Raw genomic sequence first — 25,163 nt, 5'->3', positions numbered from 1 at the left:
CCTGGGCCTAAATGTGTGACAGTGGCCTGTTCCAGTGGTGGGTGACGTGAAGCCTGATTCTCTGCTATGACATAAATACAGATTCTGCGCTGACATAAGGCCAGATTCTCTGTTACGGGACCTCTCTCCTCTGCCTGGGTGCCTGGAACTAAATGTGTGACAGTGGCCTGTTCCAGTGGTGGGTGACGTGATCCGTGAAGCCTGATTCTCTGCTATGACATGAATACAGATTCTGCGCTGACATAAGGCCAGATTCTCTGTTACGGGACCGCTCTCCTCTGTCCTGGGTGCCTGGGCCTAAATGTGTGACAGTGGCCTGTTCCAGTGGTGGGTGACGTGAAGCCTGATTCTCTGCTATGACATGAAGACAGATTCTGCGCTGACATAAGGCCAGATTCTCTGTTACGGGACCTCTCTCCTCTGCCTGGGTGCCTGGAACTAAATGTGTGACAGTGGCCTGTTCCAGTGGTGGGTGACGTGATCCGTGAAGCCTGATTCTCTGCTATGACATGAATACAGATTCCGCGCTGACATAAGGCCAGATTCTCTGTTACGGGACCTCTCTCCTCTGCCTGGGTGCCTGGGCCTAAATGTGTGACAGTGGCCTGTTCCAGTGGTGGGTGACGTAAAGCCTGATTCTCTGCTATGACATGAAGACAGATTCTGCGCTGACAAAAGGCCAGATTCTCTGTTACGGGACCTCTCTCCTCTGCCTGGGTGCCTGGGCCAAAATGTGTGACAGTGGCCTGTTCCAGTGGTGGGTGACGTGAAGCCTGATTCTCTGCTATGACATGAAGACAGATTCTGCGCTGACATAAGGCCAGATTCTCTGTTACGGGACCTCTCTCCTCTGCCTGGGTGCCTGGGCCTAAATGTGTGACAGTGGCCTGTTCCAGTGGTGAGTGACGTGAAGCCTGATTCTCTGCTATGACATGAAGACAGTTTCTGCGCTGACATAAGGCCAGATTCTCTGTTACGGGACATCTCTCCTCTGCCTGGGTGCCTGGGCCTAAATGTGTGACAGTGGCCTGTTCCAGTGGTGGGTGACGTGAAGCCTGATTCTCTGCTATGACATGAAGACAGATTCTGCGCTGACATAAGGCCAGATTCTCTGTTACGGGACCTCTCTCCTCTGCCTGGGTGCCTGGGCCTAAATGTGTGACAGTGGCCTGTTCCAGTGGTGGGTGACGTGAAACCTGATTCTCTGCTATGACATGAAGACAGATTCTGCGCTGACATAAGGCCAGATTCTCTGTTACGGGACCTCTCTCCTCTGTCTGGGTGCCGGGGCCTAAATGTGTGACAGTGGCCTGTTCCAGTGGTGGGTGATGTGAAGCCTGATTCTCTGCTATGACATAAATACAGATTCTGCGCTGACATAAGGCCAGATTCTCTGTTACGGGACCTCTCTCCTCTGCCTGGGTGCCTGGGCCTAAATGTGTGACAGTGGCCTGTTCCAGTGGTGGGTGACGTGAAGCCTGATTCTCTGCTATGACATGAAGACAGATTCTGCGCTGACATAAGGCCAGATTCTCTGTTACGGGACCTCTCTCCTCTGCCTGGGTTTAAATGTGTGACAGTGGCCTGTTCCAGTGGTGGGTGACGTGAAGCCTGATTCTCTGCTATGACATGAAGACAGATTCTGCGCTGACATAAGGCCAGATTCTCTGTTACGGGACCTCTCTCCTCTGCCTGGGTGCCTGGGCCTAAATGTGTGACAGTGGCCTGTTCCAGTGGTAGGTGACGTGAAGCCTGATTCTCTGCTATGACATGAAGACAGATTCTGCGCTGAGATAAGGCCAGATTCTCTGTTACGGGACCTCTCTCCTCTGCCTGGGTGCCTGGGCCTAAATGTGTGACAGTGGCCTGTTCCAGTGGTGGGTGACGTGAAGCCTGATTCTCTGCTATGACATGAATACAGATTCTGCGCTGACATAAGGCCAGATTCTCTGTTACGGGACCTCTCTCCTCTGCCTGGGTGCCTGGGCCTAAATGTGTGACAGTGGCCTGTTCCAGTGGTGGGTGACGTGAAGCCTGATTCTCTGCTATGACATGAAGACAGATTCTGCGCTGACATAAGGCCAGATTCTCTGTTACGGGACCGCTCTCCTCTGTCTGGGTGCCGGGGCCTAAATGTGTGATAGTGGCCTGTTCCAGTGGTGGGTGACGTGAAGCCTGATTCTCTGCTATGACATGAATACAGATTCTGCGCTGACATAAGGCCAGATCCTCTGTTACGGGACATCTCTCCTCTGCCTGGGTGCCTGGGCCTAAATGTGTGACAGTGGCCTGTTCCAGTGGTGGGTGACGTGAAGCCTGATTCTCTGCTATGACATGAAGACAGATTCTGCGCTGACATAAGGCCAGATTCTCTGTTACGGGACCTCTCTCTACTCTACCTGGGTGCCTGGGCCTAAATGTGTGACAGTGGCCTGTTCCAGTGGTAGGTGACGTGAAGCCTGATTCTCTGCTATGACATGAAAACAGATTCTGCGCTGACATAAGGCCAGATTCTCTGTTACGGGACCTCTCTCCTCTGCCTGGGTGCCTGGGCCTAAATGTGTGACAGTGGCCTGTTCCAGTGGTGGGTGACGTGAAGCCTGATTCTCTGCTATGACATGAAGACAGATTCTGCGCTGACATAAGGCCAGATTCTCTGTTACGGGACCGCTCTCCTCTGTCTGGGTGCCGGGGCCTAAATGTGTGACAGTGGCCTGTTCCAGTGGTGGGTGACGTGAAGCCTGATTCTCTGCTATGACATGAATACAGATTCTGCGCTGACATAAGGCCAGATTCTCTGTTACAGGACCTCTCTCCTCTGCCTGGGTGCCTGGGCCTAAATGTGTGACAGTGGCCTGTTCCAGTGGTGGGTGACGTGAAGCCTGATTCTCTGCTATGACATGAAGACAGATTCTGCGCTGACATAAGGCCAGATTCTCTGTTACGGGACCTCTCTCCTCTGCCTGGGTGCCTGGGCCTAAATGTGTGACAGTGGCCTGTTCCAGTGGTGGGTGACGTGAAGCCTGATTCTCTGCTATGACATGAAGACAGATTCTGCGCTGACATAAGGCCAGATTCTCTGTTACGGGACCTCTCTCCTCTGCCTGGGTGCCTGGGCCTAAATGTGTGACAGTGGCCTGTTCCAGTGGTGGGTGACGTGAAGCCTGATTCTCTGCTTTGACATGAAGACTGATTCTGTGCTGACATAAGGCCAGATTCTCTGTTACGGGACCTCTCTCCTCTGCCTGGGTGCCTGGGCCTAAATGTGTGACAGTGACCTGTTCCAGTGGTGGGTGACGTGAAGCCTGATTCTCTGCTTTGACATGAATACAGATTCTGCGCTGACATAAGGCCAGATTCTCTGTTACGGGACCTCACTCCTCTGCCTGGGTGCCTGGGCCTAAATGTGTGACAGTGGCCTGTTCCAGTGGTGGGTGACGTGAAGCCTGATTCTCTGCTATGACATGAAGACAGATTCTGTGCTGACATAATGCTAGATTCTCTGTTACGGGACCGCTCTCCTTTGTCTGGGTGCCGGGGCCTAAATGTGTGACAGTGGCCTGTTCCAGTGGTGGGTGACGTGAAGCCTGATTCTCTGCTATGACATGAATACAGATTCTGCGCTGACATAAGGCCAGATTCTCTGTTACGGGACCTCTCTCCTCTGCCTGGGTGCCTGGGCCTAAATGTGTGACAGTGGCCTGTTCCAGTGGTGGGTGACGTGAAGCCTGATTCTCTGCTATGACATGAAGACAGATTCTGCGCTGACATAAGGCCAGATTCTCTGTTACGGGACCTCTCTCCTCTGCCTGGGTCTAAATGTGTGACAGTGGCCTGTTCCAGTGGTGGGTGACGTGAAGCCTGATTCTCTGCTATGACATGAAGACTGATTCTGCGCTGACATGAAGCCAGATTCTCTGCTATGGCATGAAGAGACTGATTCTCTGCTGACATGAAGCCAGATTCTTTGCTATGGCATGAAGAGACTGATTCTCTGCTGACGTGAAGCCAGATTCTCTGCTACGGGACCTCTGTCCATTTGATATTGGTTCATTTTTATTTTTTTTATTTTTATTTTAATTCATTTCCCTATCCACATTTGTTTGCAGGGGATTTACCTACATGTTGCTGCCTTTTGCAGCCCTCTAGCTCTTTCCTGGGCTGTTTTACAGCCTTTTTAGTGCCCAAACGTTCGGTCCCCATTGACTTCAATGGGGTTCGGGACGAAGTTCGGATCGGGTTTGGATCCCGAATCCGAACATTTGCGGGAACTTCTCGAACCCGAACATCCAGGTGTTCGCTCAACTCTACTGATTACAAAAACTTATTATATCTGGAGTCTGCTAAACGTCTCACCCCTAGACAGGCTCGGTGGTCGTTATTTTTTACTAGGTTTAATTTTGTAATAACCTATCGCCCGGGGGCAAAAAATACTAAGGCGGATGCATTGTCTCGAAGTTTTCCTGGAGGGGGTGATGTTGAGGTACCAGAGCCCATTTTGCAAAAGGGGGTGGTGGTCTCTGCATTACACTCAGGTTTGGAGGGGAGGGTGTTGGAGCTCAGGGGGACGCCCGGGCCTACTGCCCCTCGGGTAAACTGTTTGTGCCAGAAAATTTACGACTGGAGATACTAAAAGAACACCATAACTCCACACTGGCAGGACACCCAGGTAGTAGGGCAACCTCTGAGTTAGTGTCTCGTCGGTTCTGGTGGCCTAAATGGCGCCAGGAGGTGTTGAATTTTGTGTCTGCATGTGCTACCTGTGCTCGGTCTAAGGTAGATCATACTCGTCCGGCAGGGCGTCTTTTACCTCTGGCCATCCCCAACAGGCCTTGGACGCACCTGTCAATGGATTTCATTACGGATCTACCAGTATCAGCGGGGAAGACTGTTATTCTTGTAGTTGTTGACAGATTCAGTAAAATGGTGCACTTTATTGCTCTTGCCGCATTGCCTAATGCTAACACACTGGCTCAGGTTTTTATTGACCGCATCGTGAAGCTTCACGGGGTCCCTTCCGATATTGTTTCGGATCGTGGTATCCAATTCGTTTCTAAATTTTGGAAAGATTTTTGTTCTCGTTTAGGGGTTCATCTGTCGTTTTCTTCATCTTTCCATCCACAGTTCAACGGTCAGACTGAACGTACCAATTTAAAACCTAGAGACATATTTGAGATGGTTTGTTTCCGAAAATCAGGAGGAATGGTCATCTTATTTACCGTTAGCCGAGTTTGCCATTAATAATCGTCGTCAAGAATCCACCGATAAGTCACCATTTTTTTGGTGCGTATGGTTTCCATCCTCAGTTTTGTACGTTTAGTGAGGGGGGGCCGTCTGGGATTCCCGGGAGAACGATTTGCGTCTTCACTTTCTTCAGTGTGCAGAGTGTGCAAGAAAGTTTGAAGAGAATTGGTGGTAGATACAAACGTTGCGGCTGATAGGAAGCGCTCTGAAGGTCCGGGACCTTGGGGTGAATGACTTGGTGTGGTTGTCTACCAGAAATATCAAGTTGAAGGTTCCCTCGTGGAAATTAGGTCCAGATTATTGGTCCTTATAGGGTAATTAAGATCATTAACCGGTGGCCTTTTCGTCTGGAGCTACCTCAGACTCTAAGGATCCATAATGTCTTCCACAGATCTCTGCTTAAGAGATATGTAGAACCTCCTGAACCATTGCCACTACCGCCTCCACGGTGGTTGTTGATGGCAGTCTTGAGTTTCAGGTAGAAAAGATTGTTGATTCACGATATGTTCGCCGCTCTCTTCAGTACCTGGTGCACTGGAAAGGTTATGGTTCCGAAGAGAGAATGTGGGTTCCATCATCAGAGATAAAAGCGGACAGACTCATTCGGGCTTTTCATAGCTCCCATCTGGAGAGGCCTGGTCTGAGGGTCCAGGGGCCCCTCGTAGAAAGGGGGGTACTGTCACGACTGTGACTGATCCAGACAGGTCTGGGAGGAGAAGGTCGCAGCGACTTGCTACTCGCGATAGCTTGTGAGTTTGCTCCGTGGTTCAGGGTATGTCATCTGGGTTTTGCCTTGTGAACCTTTTTGTCCTGACTGGGAGTTTGTAGGGCATCCTTCTCAGGTGAGTCCTGTCTGCCACTCCCAGCTACTATATTAGTTTCACTTTCACTTGCAGGCATTGCCAGATATAGTCCTTACTTCCAGTTCTATTCTGACCTTTGAAGGAGATCGTTTGATGGTGTTGCTGTGGAGCCTCTTGTCCGGCGTGGACTGTCGTGATTGGGATCGCCTTCTCTGCTCGTGACTGGATAAGTCTATCTTTGATATAGTTTGTTTGTTGCTGTCTTCCCCTGCTGTTCTCCTAGACAATGAGTGATGGTGACTAGTGCTCCCATCGGCCTTTCCTACTCTAGGCTTATTAGGGTGACTGAGGGGGTAGGCATCCTGCTCGCTGCACGGGTTCACACCCCGTCTAGGGTATCAGGGCAGACAGGTGCCAGCTTAGGGTTAGTCAGGGGTGGCCATACTATTCCCATCCGTAGATAAGGGTCCCCCTTCCCCTCCGTCTGGTGCGACACGACTGCTGCTGGGGTAGCGGTCGTGACAGGCATCCTGCGTTTTGGACAGGGGATTGGCCAGCACGTAACACAGGGAAAAAAGAGGCAATGGTGTGACCCGCAGACACTGGTTGTGGACCCAGGTGTTCGGCCCACCAATTAGGGTGCTTTGATGCCATGTGGCGGATCATGGTGGTGATGAGGTTGCTAGTGTTTACGCCCCTGCTCATTTCGGTACGGCACAGGTTGCAAATGACAATTCTTTTCCTCACTTTCCTCAAAAAAGCGTCAGATTGTGGAACACCTACCCCTTGGCAAGGGAGATTGCCGCAAGGGGGTGCTCCTGGGAACAGTTGCAGGCCTGTTTGGTGAGGCCCGCATTCTCCCTTTTGCCACCCCACTGCCTCTTCCAGCCTGTTGCGGTGCTGTGGATTCCTTTCCCTCTGTACTGCTGTCCTCGCTCGGCTTGCCACCTTCCCAGGTTGGGTCAGTGACTTCATCGTCCAGCACTTCCTCTTCCACTTCCTCACTCTGGTCATCCTATTGACTTGTTGACCTAACAACAACCTCAGTTATTGACAACTGTGTCTTATCCTCATCATGAACCTCTTGAGACACTAATTGTGGTTTACTTATTGGCAACTGTGTCTCATCATTATCGTCCACCTTGTGAAACACTAATTGCTGTTCGCCACTGTCATCTTCTTGTGACTGTGGATGCTCCAGAGTTTGGGAATCAGGGCACAAGATCTCCTCATGTCCCTCTCCAAGCGGGCTTGGCGAGAGGCCTAAATTAAGAATGGCGATGAAAATAGCTCCTCAGAATATCTGAGTGTGGGATCACTTGTTTTCCAAGACCTCCATAGTGTGTGGGTGGAGTATCAGGGTGAGGATTCTGTTGACCAGACTCTTGGCTACGGAGACTGGACTTTGTGGAAGACAGGGTGGTGCTTAACCGACTGGAAGCATTATCTGCTGCAATCCATCCGACCACCTGGTCGCACTGGTCTGAATTAGAGAGTGGTGTACTGTGCCGCCCTGCAAACTGGGACATGAAGCTAGGTATCATGGATGTGTGTGTTTTTTGTGCTCTGGTGCACCATCAGCAGCACGGCCACTTCCCCGTCCCTTTCTGCTCGCTTTGTGCATGTTAAATAGTTTATATGCTTGCAAGTATGTCACACGTATAGTAGCGCAGGTTTTGTAAGTGTATATGCAAATAAAGTGCCCAGAATGTCACTGATATTTTTAGGATGCGCACACGTTAAACAGGAGGTATAGCGAAAGTAATGTCGCTGTCACCACCGCCTAATAAATTACACTGAATGAATGTCACTGATATTTAGGATGTGCACACGTTAAACAGGAGGTATAGCGCAAGTAATGTCGCTGTCACCACCGCCTAATAAATTACACTGAATGAATGTCACTGATATTTAGGATGTGCACACGTTAAACAGGAGGTATAGCGCAAGTAATGTCGCTGTCACGACCGCCTAATAAAAAATTACACAATGAATGTCACTGATATTTAGGATGTGCACACATGTAAAAATGTGCATTGAATTAATGTCACTGATATTTTGGATGCACTAACGTTATACTGGAGATGTAGCGCAGGTAATGTCGCTGTCACCAGCAGCAATAAAATTAGACTGAAAGTCACTGATATTTCAGATACGCAAACATTATACAGGAGATGTAGCGCAGTTAAGGTAACTTCGCAGTGGACACCGTCTAAGGAAAAAGTAAACTGGATATCACGGATATTTTTAGGCTGTGCACACGTTACACAGGAGATGTAGTGCAGATAATGTTGCTGTCTGCAGCGGCCAAACAATTGCAAGCTATTTAGCGCAGGTCGCGCTAAAAATATTTATGGGAGAGGCTTAGGGCTATGATGAGGGGGAAGCGCTTCCCCTGATCTAAGCTGGCTGTGTTGTGCAGGGAGCCAGGAGCGAGGGTAAGCCTAGCAGTGGGCGTACCCTAAAGGGAGTGTTTGAGAACAGGGGGGGGTGGGTGGGTATGACCAGAAGCGCCCTGAGGAGCTGGGGGCTGGAGCTTAAGAAGGTAAGATGCCCCTCCCACAAATTCAGGCTGACTTTTCAGCCTTCCACTTATGAGAGAGGCTTAAGGCTATGATGAGGGGGAAGCGCTTCCCCTGACCTAAGCTGGCTGTGTTGTGCCGGGAGCCAGGAGTGAGGGTAAGCCTAGCAGTGGGCAAAAATAGACGAGGAGAGCAGAGTAGTGTCCAAAAACATTTAATTCCTCTCCGAGAGCAAGGTTACAGAAAGCCTGGGAAATCTCTACGTTTGGGTTCGGGATGTACCTCGTGAAGCAAGAAGAATGCCAGCGATCCATGCATTTGATCACGTGCGCCGGGACCCCATTTTTTGATGCTGAGGACGCGGCCCCGATTCGGAGCGAGTGTCCTGTGATGTAACCGAGACCTGAAGCCAGCGTTCTGATGTGGGACACGAACTGGATTGAAGTCAGGAAACTCCCATGCCAAGGAAGCAGCGGGCCATCTAGGGGGGCATCTTGCAACAGGGCTACCAATTGATGGAGGACCATAACCGGGCACCAATCGTTCGAAGTTTTGAAGAACCTGACCTTCGAGGGAGGCCCATGCTGATTGAATTTCATGGAAGGGAGCCAGAGGACAAAAGGGTCATGGACCCAGGACAATTGCCGCACCTGCAATCCCTGACGTTTAGGGGAGGTGCTGGTGAGCTCACCTGGCCTAAGGAACCCATAAAAACCCGAGGTACATGGCTGCCTTAATAACCAAACTAGGAGAGTGCCCAAAAGGATGTCTATCCAGCGCGGACGACAGTCTCCTAAACATCTCGCCGGAGACAGGCTTTCTACGGGCGGTAGGGGCATCCCCGCACCTCTGGATCCCCCTAAGGGCCGCCTTGACTGCCTGCACTGAAGAAATGGAACCTCCATTTGGATTATGAAGCATGGCGCAGTGCTGTATCCCCGCTAGGTACAGCCCGATGGTGTTAACTGACAGCCTGAGATTTGCGGTGACAGTGGGCTATGAACGCCAGGGTATAGGAGACATCGTCCAAGCCACCTTGCAGGTGGGACCTGGAAAAACTTTGGAAACCTTGACGCCGGCTTGGTAGTTTCCTGATGGTATGGGAAAACCCCTGAGCGTTTCAGGCAAATATATTGGATCCTGACCGATTCAGGCAAATGCGTACAACCTGTGGGGAATAAGACCTGAGCGATCCAGGCAAATGCGTACAACCTGTGGAAAATAAGACCTGAGCGATTTAGGCAAATGCGTACAACCTGTGGGAAATAAGACCTGAGCGACTCAGGGAAATACGTGACCTGAGTAAATCAGGAAAATACATACAACCTGGAAATACCGTCAACCCGAAAGAGACAGGAAAATACAAACCTGAGCGTTTCAGGGAAATACATAAACCTGAGCGATTCAGGAAAATACATGACCTGAGTGATTTCAGGGAAAATACGTAAAACCTGAGTGTTATGGGTAAATACATAAAACCTGGATGATTCAGAGAAAACATGAAACCTGAGCGATTCAGGTAAATACATAAAACCTGAGCGATTCAGGTAAATACATAAAATCTGAGCGATTCAGGGCACCCCCCCCCCCCCCCCCCGCCCGAAAAAAACTAAAAAACAAAAAAAAAAAAAATAAATATATTTTCCACTTTTTTTTTTATTCTATTTTTTTTATTTATTTATTTATTTTAAGCAGTGGCCGAGTGACGGGCGAGAGCGGAAAGGAAACAGGAATGACCATGGTATAAAAAGGATCGCAACCTACCGAATCACGGACAGCGCTGCCAACTCTCCGGCGATACTGAAGACCTAGGAATGGAGGCTCGTGATGAATGAAGGAAGGCTCTGAGCTGCGGAGGAGCGTAAAGCCGCACACGGCTGGACCTTACCTGAAACCTGGCACGTGGAATGACCGGACACGGAGAAGGCGATGCGGACACAATGAGGATGGATCGAAATTCGGTGGCCTGAGGCCCTGCTTACCTGAAAATAAGTTTGCGTTGGTACGAGACCCGGAGAGAGGTGCGATTTGGTGGCACTGGAATAAAGCGACGGAGAACCAGGATGCAGCCTAGGCGTCATGGCCAACTGCTGGATGACCCTGAACTGCCAGAATCAGGGCCCGAAGTCGCGCTGCATGCAACAAGACCTGCGGGAAACAGAAATCCAGACATGCAGGACACAAACCGGGTAACCAGGAACCAGCCGGACCCTGCTGAGAAACCCCCGAGCGTTCCAGGCAGATGCACGGAACCTGAGCGATTCAGGCAAATACATTGAATCCTGAGCGGTTCAGGCAACATGGAATCCTGAGCGAATCAGGCGCTTACCTACACCTTTCGTGAAGATGACGGACCCTGGGTGCGTCGGGCATTACCCTGAACCTGGGTGGACCTGGCCACTACCTACCCACTGAGAGACCAGGGAAAATACAGAAAGCCTGAGTGATTCAGGCCAATACCTAAACCTGAGTGATTCAGGGGAATACATAACCAGATTGTTCCAGGAAAAATATGCAATAACTATATGTGACCGGAAAGTAGTACGACCGGTGCCTGCGAGAAGGCTTGTGTCGGTCTGAGTAACGTACCTGGGATTAGAGGCTACTACCTGTACTGATGTCTTGGGTCACCTGACCATGGTCTAAATGTCGTACAAGTGAACGGTCAGAACACGTTCCTGAGAGGACAAATGCATAAAGTTCGGAAGGGAAAGAGAACATAACTGGGGAGGATGACAGGCCTGGGTGAACCAGGAGAAAGAGGTAGGTGTGAGCCTGGGCGATCCAGGAGACAGAGGTAGGTATGAGCCTGGGCGATCCAGGAGGCAGAGGTAGGTATGAGCCTGGGCGATCCAGGAGGCAGAGGTAGGTATGAGCCTGGGCGGTCCAGGAGACAGAGGTAGGTGTGAGCCTGGGCGGTCCAGGAGACAGAGGTAGGTGTGAGCCTGGGCGGTCCAGGAGACAGAGGTAGGTGTGAGCCTAGGCGATCCAGGAGACAGAAGTAGTTATGAGCCTGTGCGAACCAGGAGACAGAGGTAGTTGCGAGCCTGGGCGATCCAGAAGGCAGAGGTAGGTATAAGCCTGGGCAAACCAGGAGACAGAGGTAGTTGCGTGCCTGGGCGATCCAGGAGACAGAGGTAGGTATGAGCCTGGGCAAACCAGGAGACAGAGGTAGTTGCGTGCCTGGGCGATCCAGGAGGCAGAGGTAGGTATGAGCCTGGGCGAACCAGGAGACAGAGGTAGTTGCGAGCCTGGGCGATCCAGGAGGCAGAGGTAGGTATGAGCCTGGGCGAACCAGGAGACAGAGGTAGTTGCGTGCCTGGGCGATCCAGAGGTAGGTATGAGCCTGGGCGAACCAGGAGACAGAGGTAGTTGCGTGCCTGGGCAATCCAGGAGGCAGAGGTAGGTATGAGCCTGGGCGAACCAGGAGACAGAGGTAGTTGCGAGCCTGGGCGATCCAGGAGGCAGAGGTAGGTATGAGCCTGGGCGATCCAGGAGACAGAGGTAGATGAGAGCCTGGGCGAACCAGTAGAGCAGGGAGACAACAGCATATAACGTGAAAGCACATACATATATCATGTGGCCCTGTCGCCACCATAGAACAGGGGACTGCAGTGAGCGTTTAGTGACCGCTGGTTGCGTATGGCATGTGATGACGACCTAGCGTAACTCGTGGTGATACCCCCAGCTCTCTTTGACCACCGCACAGAAACTAGCGCCCTTCCAGCCCAGCGGGGACCCGGGAGCCCTCCCCCTATATGAGGGGACCGAGGATGACTTTGTCTTCCTCCCACCTGGCGCTGCGTGGCACGGCGGGCGTGCGTATGAGATGGCTGGTTGTTGGATAATCCTGCTGAGGGTTTTAAATTTTTTATTTTTTTTTAAATTTATTTATAATTTTATGTTTTATTTTTTTGGGCTGTTTGTAGACATGGCCCGGTGTTGCCCAGGGGCTAGATACCCCTATTTACTTCGTATATGGCCTGTTTTGACGTGTGTTCCACCCTGGAACACACCGCCATCTAGCCCTGGAAGTAGATGGTTCGTAATGGAATGTGTGACCGGGTAGCCTGGGGGACGGGGCCCACCCGTCCCGAGTAGTAAGTGGGGCGGGTGACCCGGGTGTGGGACAGAATTTAACTACCCTGGAGCCCCCGCACTGGAGCCGCCAGGTCGATTAAGTCCGCCGGGCCTGAGTGAAGATTCCGGCGTGCGTTCCACTCTGGAACGCATGCCGAACATGTGACCGGAGCCCAGGCCTGGCGGAGGATTTCCGGCGATGCGCTCCACGCTGGAACGCACACCGGGCTGCAAACAGCGCCCAAGCAAAAGACGGGACGGGGGGAGGCCTTGTGGAGGGTGGTACCCTGCTGCTCAGGAGGGAGGTGAAAATTGTTAGGATCAGGAATGTATATCGGCGTGCGTTCCACGCTGGAAACACACGCTGACCCAGAGAGCCGAAGTGTGTGAGGAGCCCTTGTGGAGCAGGGAGCATCATCGCACATTATTTACCTCTCCTTGAAGACAGTTGAACGGCGGTGTATGGAAACGAAACAAAGCAGATGAAGCAACTCACGACGTGCACGGATGCAGTACCAGAGCAAGCGGCTCCCTATCCAGCTATGACCAGAAGCGCCTGAGGAGCTGGGGGCTGGAGCTTAAGAAAGTAAGATGCCCCCTCCCACAAATTCAGGCTGACTTTTCAGCCTTCCACATGTTGCTGCCAGATACAACTATAGTCCTTAAAAGGACTTTTGGGTCTCTAAAAAGTTTTAGCAATTTAGTGCAGGTTGCACAAAAAATATATATTGCTGCCACACACAATAGTCCTTAAAAGGACTTTTGGGTCTATAACAAGTATAAAAACTAAAATATTGCTATTTCAATCCCACACTCTCTCTCTCCCTTCTGCTCTCCAGCTCTCTCTGACTAATATTGAGCCGAACACGTGTCATCGGGTGCTATATAGCACCTGATGACTCATTCCGGCCAGCCAATCACTGTAATGCCAGCAGTCAATATGGCTACGGCATTACAGTGAATGGCAGTACTTACCTGCACGTTTATTGGCTGCGTAACAGCCAACATTCATGCGGGGAGGAGACTCGAGCATCGCGCTCGAGCACACGCAGTTTTTGGCCAAGCACCACGATGTGCCAAACATCGCAATGCTCAAGTCGAACTAGTGTTCGGCCAAGCATGCTCGCCCAACACTAGTAATGGTCTTGTATTTCCTCCAGTTATACATCTGACTGTGAATTGGTGGAGTCCAAACTCTTTAGAGATGGTAAATTTTTTGTAGCCTTTTCCAATCAGATGAGCATCAAAAACACATCTTCTTAGGTCCTCAGACAATGACGACATACAGGGGACAGAGTGGTGGCATACCCAGGGGAAAGTGATTACATACATAGAACAGTAATGGTTTACACAGGGAACATGACATCCAGGTGGCAGAGTAAGGGCTCATGCACACGAACATATTTTATTTCCGTGTCTGTTCCTTTTTTTTTTGCAGACCGTATGCGGAACCATTTATTTTACTGGGTCTGCAAAAAAAAAACAGAAGTTACTCTGTGTGCATTCCTTTTCCGTATGTCCATATTTCCGTTCCGCCAAAAAAATTGTCCGCATTCCGGACAAAAATAGTACTGTTCTATTAGGGGCCAGCTGTTCCACATTCCGCAAAATACGTAATGCACATGGACGTAATCTGAACACGGTCACTAGCGGCAGGACTGATCCGACAGGCTGTTCACCTGACGGAACAGCCTGCCGGAGGTCTGTGCCGCTAGTGTGAAAGTAGCCTAACCCAGCACGGCCATTACACTTTGAACAAAGCTGTACTTCCTGTTCCATTCAAAGTGCTAGATCCAGCACCAGAGGCTGCAAGGAACAGATGATTGTGGGGGTGTAGATCCCCACTCATTGGTTATTGATGACCTATTATGAAAATAGGTAATGAGAATTAGGAGCCTGGAAAACCCCTTTAAAATGTCCAGTGCAATCTAGAAAATGAAATCATGATCTCCTTTGTACCTGCAACAAGTGTTCAACTACTTTTGGCTCTATTTGTATGCCTTTTTTTTCTGAAAAATATCAGCTAACAGCAGCAGAGATATCTTGCTTTATGTCACTAAAATCTCTTTTCTTAATGGCTAAGCAGTTGACAGCATTCTCAGTGGGTTGTAATGAGCATGTTGCAATGGAAGATGATATTGAATATTTACTAATAATGAATGTTCGACATAAAACAAGAATATTCTGCCTGTCTCATTCCTCAGACTGTGCTAATCAGGTTTAGACACCAAATGATGTAAGTGGTTTACACTACTGCAGGAACATGCTGTTCACACTCTGTCAAAAGCCATATTCATATACTGTAAACTAAATGCTATATTTTCAAGGGTATGAATGCTGAAATTTTCAGATTGCATCTGTCACGTGCGAAACGAGTAGTCATTTATGAGACCCAAATGCAGAAATGTAGACATCTTGTGAAACATTTTAGGGGTCATATATTATTATTATTGGTATGCCATTTTTTGGCGTAATTTGTTTGCAGATTTGGTCGTAAAAGGGTTTTGTGGCCAAATTTGCCACTTTTCCCTGCTCATGCTACTTTTACAAGGTGGTAGAAAAGGGGGCGTGGCATGGGTGGGGCAGAAGAAAGGCCGGCCCATCCCCAATCATCATATTACCAGTTTATGGCGTGGAAAATGGTCTTAAACTGCACTAGAAAAGGAGCTCGCATAGTTTATATTCATATTGCATGGGCTGCACCTCTACATAACTTTGGCATATCCGGTACCAGCTGTCACGGCCTTTGGTTTGCGCTGTGACACTGTTGCCACACTTGTGGTTGCCCGCAGCAATGTGTTGCTGTGAGAGCATGCGGTGGCAGTGTCTCGGCCTTCTGGGTGATTGCCATGACATGGTTGCCACGCATGCTGTTGCCGGTGGCAACGTGTGGTTTGGTATGCTTGCGTGTGCACTTCCCCTTTAAGTGGCTTCCTTCCCTTGTCTGGTGTTGGAAGGGTTAACTCCCTTCCAAGTGTTTTGTGAACACTGGGTTTATGTGTCTGTGGGTGTGGCTGCTTGGGCTATTTAGTCTCTGCTGGATGCCTGAAGCTCGGGGTTCCTCCAGCCTTGGTGTATGCTGGTGGTTTACGGTTCCTGGCTTTTACCATCTGTCCTGTGAGGGCCACCCTTGTGGTCATTGATGTTAATGTGGTGTCTCTTTCCCTTATTTTTGTTTGCGTGGGTTATGTTCAGGGTGTTGTATGTCTTGTGTTGTGTTACATGGCTGGTGGTGTTTGGTGTCCAGCATGTTTACTAGACATTCCCCTGTCTCACGTTTATTACAGCTATGGATGTCCTAGGTTCCTGTGTGGTTGTGGTGTGTGCTGTGTCCTTTAATGTTGGTGTGGACAGCAGCACTAGTGCACGGGTTCCAGTCAGTGTGTCTGTGGCAGGTAAGTGTGTTATGGGTTTCGCTTACCTGCCAACTCCATATGCTGTATGTGTTCCCCTCTCCTTGCAGCCTGGCCTCAGATAGAGACTCCTGTCTCATGACTGGGATGAACAGGTCGTCTCTTCCCGACTCCTTGGTGAGGGATTATCAGGGCTACTCAGGGCCATAGGTATCCTGGTATGAGCGTCCTACCATCCAGGTCCGCTATACGGTGACGAGTCAGGAGAGGATTAGGGACGCTGTAGGAGGTGACCTGCTCCCTTATTACTCCTTTTGGACAGGCTGATCCCCTTTTACCCTTTGATACTGCACGGTGGGGGGTTTCCCCCCACTCCCCACCGTTGACACCAGTGCAGGAGGATTAGAACCGGTGTCTAAATCACCAGTCCTAAATCATACCTTTGTTTTAAAAGTTACAGGTACGTGTAGCATCTGGTTCTGCAGATAAGCTCAGTTCACTTGAATTGGGATAAACTGCAATGTTAAACCCATAGGCAGCATAAAAGCAAACTAAGGCTGCAGCTATCGATTATTTGATTAATTAAGTATTCTATCGATTAATACAACAATGAATCGAGTACTCTAATAAGAAAAAAAATTAATTAATTTGCGTTTTCCTTTATAAAAACTCATCAGCTCCCCCAATGTTATCATCAAACCCCCTTGCCATCAGCTTTACCCCCAGAAGTGCCATCGGCTTCCCCCCGTGCCATCTTCTTCCCCCCCCCATTGCCATCAGCTTCCCATCACTCTTCCCACAGTGCCATCAGGGTCCGCCCAGTGCCATCAGCTCCCCCCAGTGCCATCAAGCTTCAACCCCGTGCCATCAGCCTCAACCCCAGTGCTATCAGCTGCAACCCCAGTGCCATCAATGTTTTCCCCCATGCCATCAGGCTCTCCCTCCCCCAGTGCCACCATCTCACCCTCCTAGCCATAAGTCCCCAGTGCCAATTAAATAAAATACTTACCTCTCATGTATGGGTGCTGCTGACTCTCCTCAGCTCTTTTATCTTCTTTCTTCACATGCGCACTGGGGTCCTGACGTCACACAGCGTCAGTTCATGGTGCGCGCTTGAAGGGGTTCTCCGGGAATTAAGAAAATAAAAATACTTAAATATTACTCCATTATAAATATATTCCCTAATACCTTTCATTAGTTATAATGGCTCGTTTGTCTGGGGAGCAATCATTAGGAGAAACAAAATGCAGCTGTCCTATTAGTACACAATAAACTGTCTTATTCCACAGCAGGATGAGTTACTTCACAACACTGAGATAAAGAGCTGCCTCATCCTCCTCTCTGATTGACAGGGATTATGATCCTGAATGCAGATAAGATCTTTAGCTGAATCTCTGTTGGTATTGAGTTCATGAGCAGATGTGTCTAATTAGCAGCAGCACTTGTATACAGTCTCCATTACCACAACCCCACATTGCCACAGTCTGTCCTATCCATCCTTTCTGTACCTCATGTCTCCTCATGAACTCCATTCTACAGAGATTCAGGTAAATATCACTGTATTCAGGATCAAAATCCCTGACAAGCAGAGCCAGAGTGGAGGAGGAGGCAGCTTTTTTACCTCAGTTCTGTGAAGTAACTTGTCCTGCTGTCTGATTAGGAACAGGTTTTGTGTGTACTAATAGGACGGCAGCCATTTTGTTTCTCCTAATTATTGCTTCCTAGACAAAAAGAGCCATTATAACTAATGAAAGGTATTTGGGAATATATTTATAATAAAGTAATATTTATGTAGTTTTATTTTCGTCAATGTCCTGATGATGTGTCGGGATCCAGTGCAGTGCGATGCGGGCTGGTGGGTGAAAATTCGATTTGGACCCTTCACCAAATTTTTCAAAAATGTTTTATTCGATCCTAATTAATTTGTCATGAAGCACCTTATAAATCAGCTGTGCATCGCAGAAACATGCATAGCTAGTCCGTTGTGATAGTGAAACACTTATAATGCGTCAGTATTACAGGTAGGTGACAGGCATCACTCTTAGACTCAGTTCACACTTCATTTATTGGTCGGTTACGGGTCAAAAACTGACCAAATAACTGAAATGTGAACTCAGCCTTATAGGTCAATGTTAGCATCAGGTATGATGGATTCGTACAGTGGGCCAAGATTCTACTATAGAGTAAAAAAGCGCTCTCCTTTTACACCGTCTGCTGATTCCACATAGATTGCTAGAGAACCTGTTCTGTTACACGCTGAGACAAGTAGTGGCTCCATGACATAGTGGAGAGGGTGTTATCAGAATTGCTGTGTTCAAATCACAGTTTATTTTTCCCTTCTATCCATCCGTCAGAAGAACAACCCCCCAAAAAATGGATCCTGTATTTTGAGCATCCACCTTCACACAGTCAGTATTTGGTCAGTAATCGATCAGTATTGGTAATGCAAAAAAAAAAAAAAACAGGAGTAGAGTTTTGGACCCACTCCTGCTTTTGGCTTCCAAATCATGATCAAATCCTGATGCAAAATACTGACTGTGTGATAGAGGTCTCATGCCTAATTTGCATGAGTTTTTTGTCCTTTTGCATTTGAAATCGGTTTTATTCAGATTGAAAAAAAGTCCTGTATGCAGGACTTTAATGGCCTCTATCACGCGGCCAGTATTTGGTCAGTTTTTTTCATCAGTGTTTGTTCAGTATTTGTAAGGCAAAAACAGGAGTGGGTCCAAAACAGAGATAACATGTGATGGAAATATTTGCACGCCTTCTATGTTTTGGACCCACTCTTGCTTTTGGCTTCCAAATGATGATCAAATCCTGGTGCTGACCGTGGGATAGAGGCCTTATGGATGCTCCAAAGACAGGATCCGTTGTGTTTTTCATTTTTTGGTTCTTTTGATAGATCAGAAGAAGGGTTAAATAAGCAGTGATGTCAACAAGGCCAAACAGGGACACTAATGGCCCCATCACATGTGGTGAGGGTGGCAATAGCATGAGGAGTCAACATAGTGGCCCAGTCACATAGTGGGGAGGGTGGCAACAGCAAACGAAGTCACCATAGTGGCCCAGTAACAGAGTAAGAGAGGGTTACAACAGCATGAGGAGTCAATATAGCGGCCCAGTCAGAGTGGTGAGCGTGGCTACAGCATGAGGAGTCAACACAGTTGCCCAGTCACAGAGTGGGAAGGTAGGGGGCAATAGCAGTGGCCTTAACAGCACAAGATGCAGGGTGGCAGAAAGAGAAGATGGCAGCAGATGAGTAAGGTGTGTGGCATAAGGCAGGTGGCAGCATCAGAATAGTATCTGAAACACATGGCCAGAAGTAACACAGGACAGGTGAGGGCACAGAACTTGTTCCTGGGCCATGCCAACTAAGTGTGGTGTCAGAGTAGCCCACAAACTCCTGGATGTGGGTGTTTGATGTCAGTTGAGGTGATGTTGAAGACCAAGTCAATCATTCCAGGACCGCTGGATGACATTGGCAGCACTGGCCTGTTGCTGCGGCTGCTGCTACCACCAGCCCTTCTGCTGCTACCCCTTCTTCTGCAGCAACGTTTTTGCCACTGCCGTTCTTTTGGAGAGCCCTGGCACCTCTTTGTTGGGCATACTGTACGGTAACAGTTACTGTATATGTAAAATAAGTTATTCAATGTCAATGTGGACACCCCACTAACAGTTATATTACGCAGGTTATTCACCCCAATTTGAGAATGAAGGTTTAAGAGAATTACTTATCTATTACACAAGGTGGGCACTCCACTAACAGCTATTAACAGGTTATTCACTCCAATTTGAGAATTAAGAATTGCTTATCTATTAACCCCTTAGAGACCCATGACGTACCGGTACGGCATGGTTCCCGAGTCCTTAAGGACCCATGATGTACTGGTACGTCATGTATAGTTCCGATCGCCGCCCGGCGGGCGGTGATCGGAACCTGGTGCCTGCTCAAATCATTGAGCAGGCACCTAGGCTAAATGCTCGGGGGGGTCCCGTGACCCCCCCGTGTCGGCGTTTGCCTCAAACCGCAGGTCAATTCAGACCTGCGGTTTGTGGCTTTTTATGGTGCGGCAGCAGTGCCATTGGGTCCTCATGGGGCTGTGGGGGGGGACCCGATGGCACGGAAGGCAGCGCGATGCCTTCCTGAGGCATCTGCGCTGCCTTCCGGTGAAGAACCTGTGAGATCCAGCCCCCTGGATCTCACAGGTCCCGGAAGCTGTATGAGTAATACACACAGTATTACTCATACAGCCAATGCATTCCAATACAGAAGTATTGGAATGCATTGTAAAGGAATATATCCCCAAAGGTTCAAGTCCCAAAGTGGGACAAAAAATAAAGAGAAAAAAAAAGTTGAAAAAATTTTCCCCCCAAAAAATTACGTTTCAAGTAAAAATAAACAAAAACGTCATTTTCCCCAAATAAAGTTAAAAAAAATTGGTAAAGAGTAGGGGGAAAAAAAAAGTATACATATTAGGTATCGCCGCGTCCGTATCGACCGGCTCTATAAACCAATCACATGACCTAACCCCCTCAGATGAACACCGTAAAAAATAAAAAATAAAAACTGTGCTAAATAAACAATTTTTTGTCACCTTACATCACAAAAAGTACAACAGCAAGCGATCAAAAAGGCGTTTGCCTACCAAAATAGTACCAATCTAACCGTCACCTCATCCCGCAAAAAATGAGCCCCTACCTGAGACAATTGCCCAAAAAATAGAAAAAAAACTATGGCTCAGAATATGGAGACACTAAAACATCATTTTTTCTGTTTTAAAATGTAAAACTTACATAAATAATAAAAAAGTATACATATTTAGTATCGCCGCGTTCGTATTGACCGGCTCTATAAAAATATCACATGACCTAACCACTCAGATGAACACCGTAAAAAATAAAAAATAAAAACTGTGCTAAATAAACCATTTTTTGTCACCTTACATCACAAAAAGTGTAATAGCAAGCGATCAAAAAGTCATATGCACCCCAAAATAGTGCCAATCAACCCATCATCTCATCCCGCAAAAAATGAGACCCTACCTAAGATAATCGTCGAAAAACTGAAAAAACTATGGCTCTCAGAATATGGAGACACTAAAACATGATTTATTTTTTGTTTCAAAAATGATATTATTGTGTAAAACTTACATTAAAAAAAAGTATACATATTAGGTATCACCACGTCCGTATCGACCGGCTCTATAAAAATATCACATGACCTAACCCCTCAGATAAACACCATAAATTTTTTTTAATAAAAACTGTGCTAAATAATCATTTTTTGTCACCTTACATCACAAAAAGTGTAATAGCAAGCGATCAAAAAGTCACACGCACCCAAAATAGTGCCAATAAAACCGTCATCTCATCCCGCAAAAATCATACCCTACCCAAGGTAATCGCCGAAAAAATTATGGCTCTCAGACTATGGAAACACTAAAACATGATTTTTTTTGTTTAAAAAAAGAAATCATTGTGTAAAACTTACATAAATTTAAAAAAAGTATACATATTAGGTATCGCAGGGTCCGTAATAACTTTCTCTATAAAAATATCACATGACCTAACCCTTCAGGTGAATGCCGTAAAAAAATAAAAATAAAAACTGTGTAAAAAAAACAATTTTTTGTGACCTTACATCACAAAAAGTGTAATAGCAAGCGATCAAAAGTCCCACGCACCCCAAAATAGTGCAATATAACCGTCATCTCATCCCGCAAATATTGTACCCTACCCAAAGTAATCGCCCAAAAACTGAAAAAATTATGGCTCTCAGACTATGGAGACACTAAAACATGATTTTTTTTTGTTTAAAAAATGATATTATTGTGTAAAACTTACAAAAATAAATAAAAAGTATACATATTAGGTGTTGCCGCGTCCGTATCGACCGGCTCTATAAAAATATCACATGACCTAACCATTTAGGTGAACACCGTAAAAAATAAAAAATAAAAACTGCTAAATAAACCATTTTTTGTCACCTTAAATCACAAAAAGTGTAATAGCAAGCGATAAAGTCACACGCACCCCAAAATAGTGCCAATCAAACCGTCATCTCATCCCGCAAAAATAATACCCTACCCAAGATAATCGCCCAAAAACTGAAAAAACTATGGCTCTCAGACTATGGAAACACTAAAACTAGATTTTTTTTTGTTTCAAAAATTAAATCATTGTGTAAAACTTACATAAATAAAAAAGTATACATAATAGGTATCGCCGCGTCCGTGACAACCTGGTCTATAAAAATACCACATGATCTAACCTGTCAGATGAATGTTGTAAATAACAAAAAAAAAAAAAACTGTGCCAAAACAGCTATTTCTTGTTACCTTGCCTCACAAAAAGTGTAATATAGAGCAACCAAAAATCATATCTACCCTTAAATAGTGGCAACAAAACTACCACCCTATCCCGTAGTTTCTAAAATGGGGTCACTTTTTTGGAGTTTCTACTGTAAGGGTGCATCAGGGGGGCTTCAAATGGGACATTGTGTCAAAAAACCAGTCCAGCAAAATCTGCCTTCCAAAAACCGTATGGCATTCCTTTCCTTCTGCGCCCTGCCGTGTGCCCATACAGCAGTTTACAACCACATATGGGGTGTTTCTGTAAACTACAGAATCAGAGCCATAAAAATTGAGTTTTGTTTGGCTGTTAATCCTTGCTTTGTAACTGTAAAAAAATTATTAAAATGGAAAATCTTGGAACACCTAAGGGGTTAACAAAGTTTGTGAAATCAGTTTTGAATACCTTGAGGGGTGTAGTTTCTATAATGGTGTCATTTTTGGGTGGTTTCTATTATTTAAGCCTCACAAAGTGACTTCAGATCTGAACTGGTCCTTGAAAAGTGGGATTTGCTTCTATACTTCTAAGCCTTGTAACATCCCCAAAAAATAAAATGTCATTCCCAAAATTATCCAAGCATGAAGTAGACATATGGGGAATGCAGTGGCATAACTACCGGGGAAGCAGGGGAAGCGGCTGCTTCGGGGCCCGGGCTGCCAAGTGTGTTGTGTATAGATGTAGACTTAGCCAGCTATAACAGTAGAAGTCTCATATTTTTTCAGTTAGCAGCAAGGCAGCTCTTATGGTCGTGATACAGAAGGTTGTGGGTTCGAATCCCAGCAGAAACTTTTCTGAAATACAAGCACTGACTCCATATATGGACATACAGGGCGGGACACAGGAAGAGGCTGCATCGCATCGCTATCATGGAGGTAAGTAGAAGTGTTTTTTTTTTTTTTTAATACCCGACTGTTACTGCCATGGGGGAGCGGGAGGCACTTGATACTGGCACATGGGGGGAGGGGGGTTGGCACTTGATACTGGCACGTGGGAGGGGGGGTTTGGCACTTGATACTGGCACATGGGTGGGTTTGGCACTATGATACTGGCACATGGGGGGGGAGGCACTTGATACTGGCACTTTTTTTGGGGGGGATGGCACTAAAAAAGTGAAGAGAGAGGCACTTGATACTGGCACGTGGGTGGGGGGGGTTTGGCACTTGATACTTGCACATGGGTGGGTTTGGCACTATGATACTGGCACATGGGGGGGAGAGGTACTTGATACTGATACTTTTTTTGGGGGGGAGATGGCACTATGATACTGGGACATGGCGGGGGGAAGAGAGAGGCACTTGATACTGGCACATGGGGGGTTGGCACTATGATACTGGGACATGGGGGGTGAGAAGGAGAGAAGCACTTGATACTGGCACATTGGGGGGATGGGAGATGGCACTATGATACTGGAACATGTGGGGGGGGGGAGAGAGGCACTTGATACTGGCACATGATGGGGGCATCTATGGGGACACTTACTGGCACATTGTTGGGGGGCATTATCGGGGACACTAGGCCGGCAGCCTATCAGAGGCCGAACACTAAGGGGCATCTACTGGGGCACTATATAAGGGGCATTTTATACTGGTACATTATGGGGGGCACTAGCAGGAAGGGGGGGAGAGGAGCACTATGGAGAATTTACTGGGGGCACTATATAGGGGTATTTTATACTGGGACATTATGGGGGCACTATGGGGACATTAGCTCAACTGGGGGCATTACAAGGGGGTATTTTTGCACTGTCACATTATAAGGAGAATTATTTCTACTGGGGGGGGCATTATGGTGGGCTTTATTACTCCCCCATGGTATGACCCCCTAGTAGCAGCACCAGCCTCTCCCTGCTCTGCTATTCCTCTGCCCCTTCTCCAAATCCTTATTATGAAATCTTTCTGTGTGGAAGTGGCGTCCGAGATCCCCAAGGGCCAAGTCAAGTAACTGTAAGTTTTCATATGAAATATGTTTATGTTATACACATATAGCATCCACTGTGCCACACTATGTACAGTATACCTCTACACTGTGCCACACAATGTACAGTATACCGCTACACTGTGCCAAAGGAGTGGGGTTTACACAGGAGGAGGGAAGTGCGAAGCGCGCTTGGGGGGCCCTTACAAATATTTGCTGTGGGGCCCAGTCACTTCTAGTTACGCCCCTGGGGGAATGTAAAGTAATAACAATTTTTGTAGGTATTACTATGTATTATAGAAGTAGAGAAATTGAAACTTGGAAATTTGCAAATTTTTCCACATTTTTGGCAAATTTGGTATTACCATTTTACCAGTGTCATGAAGTACAATATGTGACGAAAAAACTATCTCAGAATGGCCTGGATAAGTCAAAGCGGTTTAAAGTTATCACCACATAAAGTGACACTGGTCAGATTTGCAAAAAATGGCCTGGTCCTTAAGGGGAAATATGGCTGTGTCCTTAAGGAGTTAAACTCCTTCACTGTATTTGCAGCTACCACTTCTGCAGGAAGGCTATTCCATGCATCCACTACTCTCTCAGTAAAGTAACACTTCCTGATATTACTTTTAAACCTTTGCCCCTCTAATTTAAAACTATGTCCCCTTGTAGCAGTTTTTCTTCTTTTAAATATTCTCTCCTCTTTTACCTTGTTGATTCCCTTTATGTATTTAAAAGTTTCTATCATATTCCCTCTGTCTCGTCTTTTTTCCAAGCTATACATGTTAAGGTCCTTTAATCTTTCCTGGTAAGTTTTATCCTGCAATCCATGTACTAGTTTAGTAGCTCTTATCTGAACTCTCTCCAAAGTATCAATATCCTTCTGGAGATATGGT

The sequence above is a fragment of the Bufo bufo genome, chromosome 1 (assembly GCF_905171765.1).
Source record: "Bufo bufo chromosome 1, aBufBuf1.1, whole genome shotgun sequence".
NCBI classification, from domain to species: domain Eukaryota; kingdom Metazoa; phylum Chordata; class Amphibia; order Anura; family Bufonidae; genus Bufo; species Bufo bufo.
Note: the sequence above shows the minus strand (reverse complement) of the source record.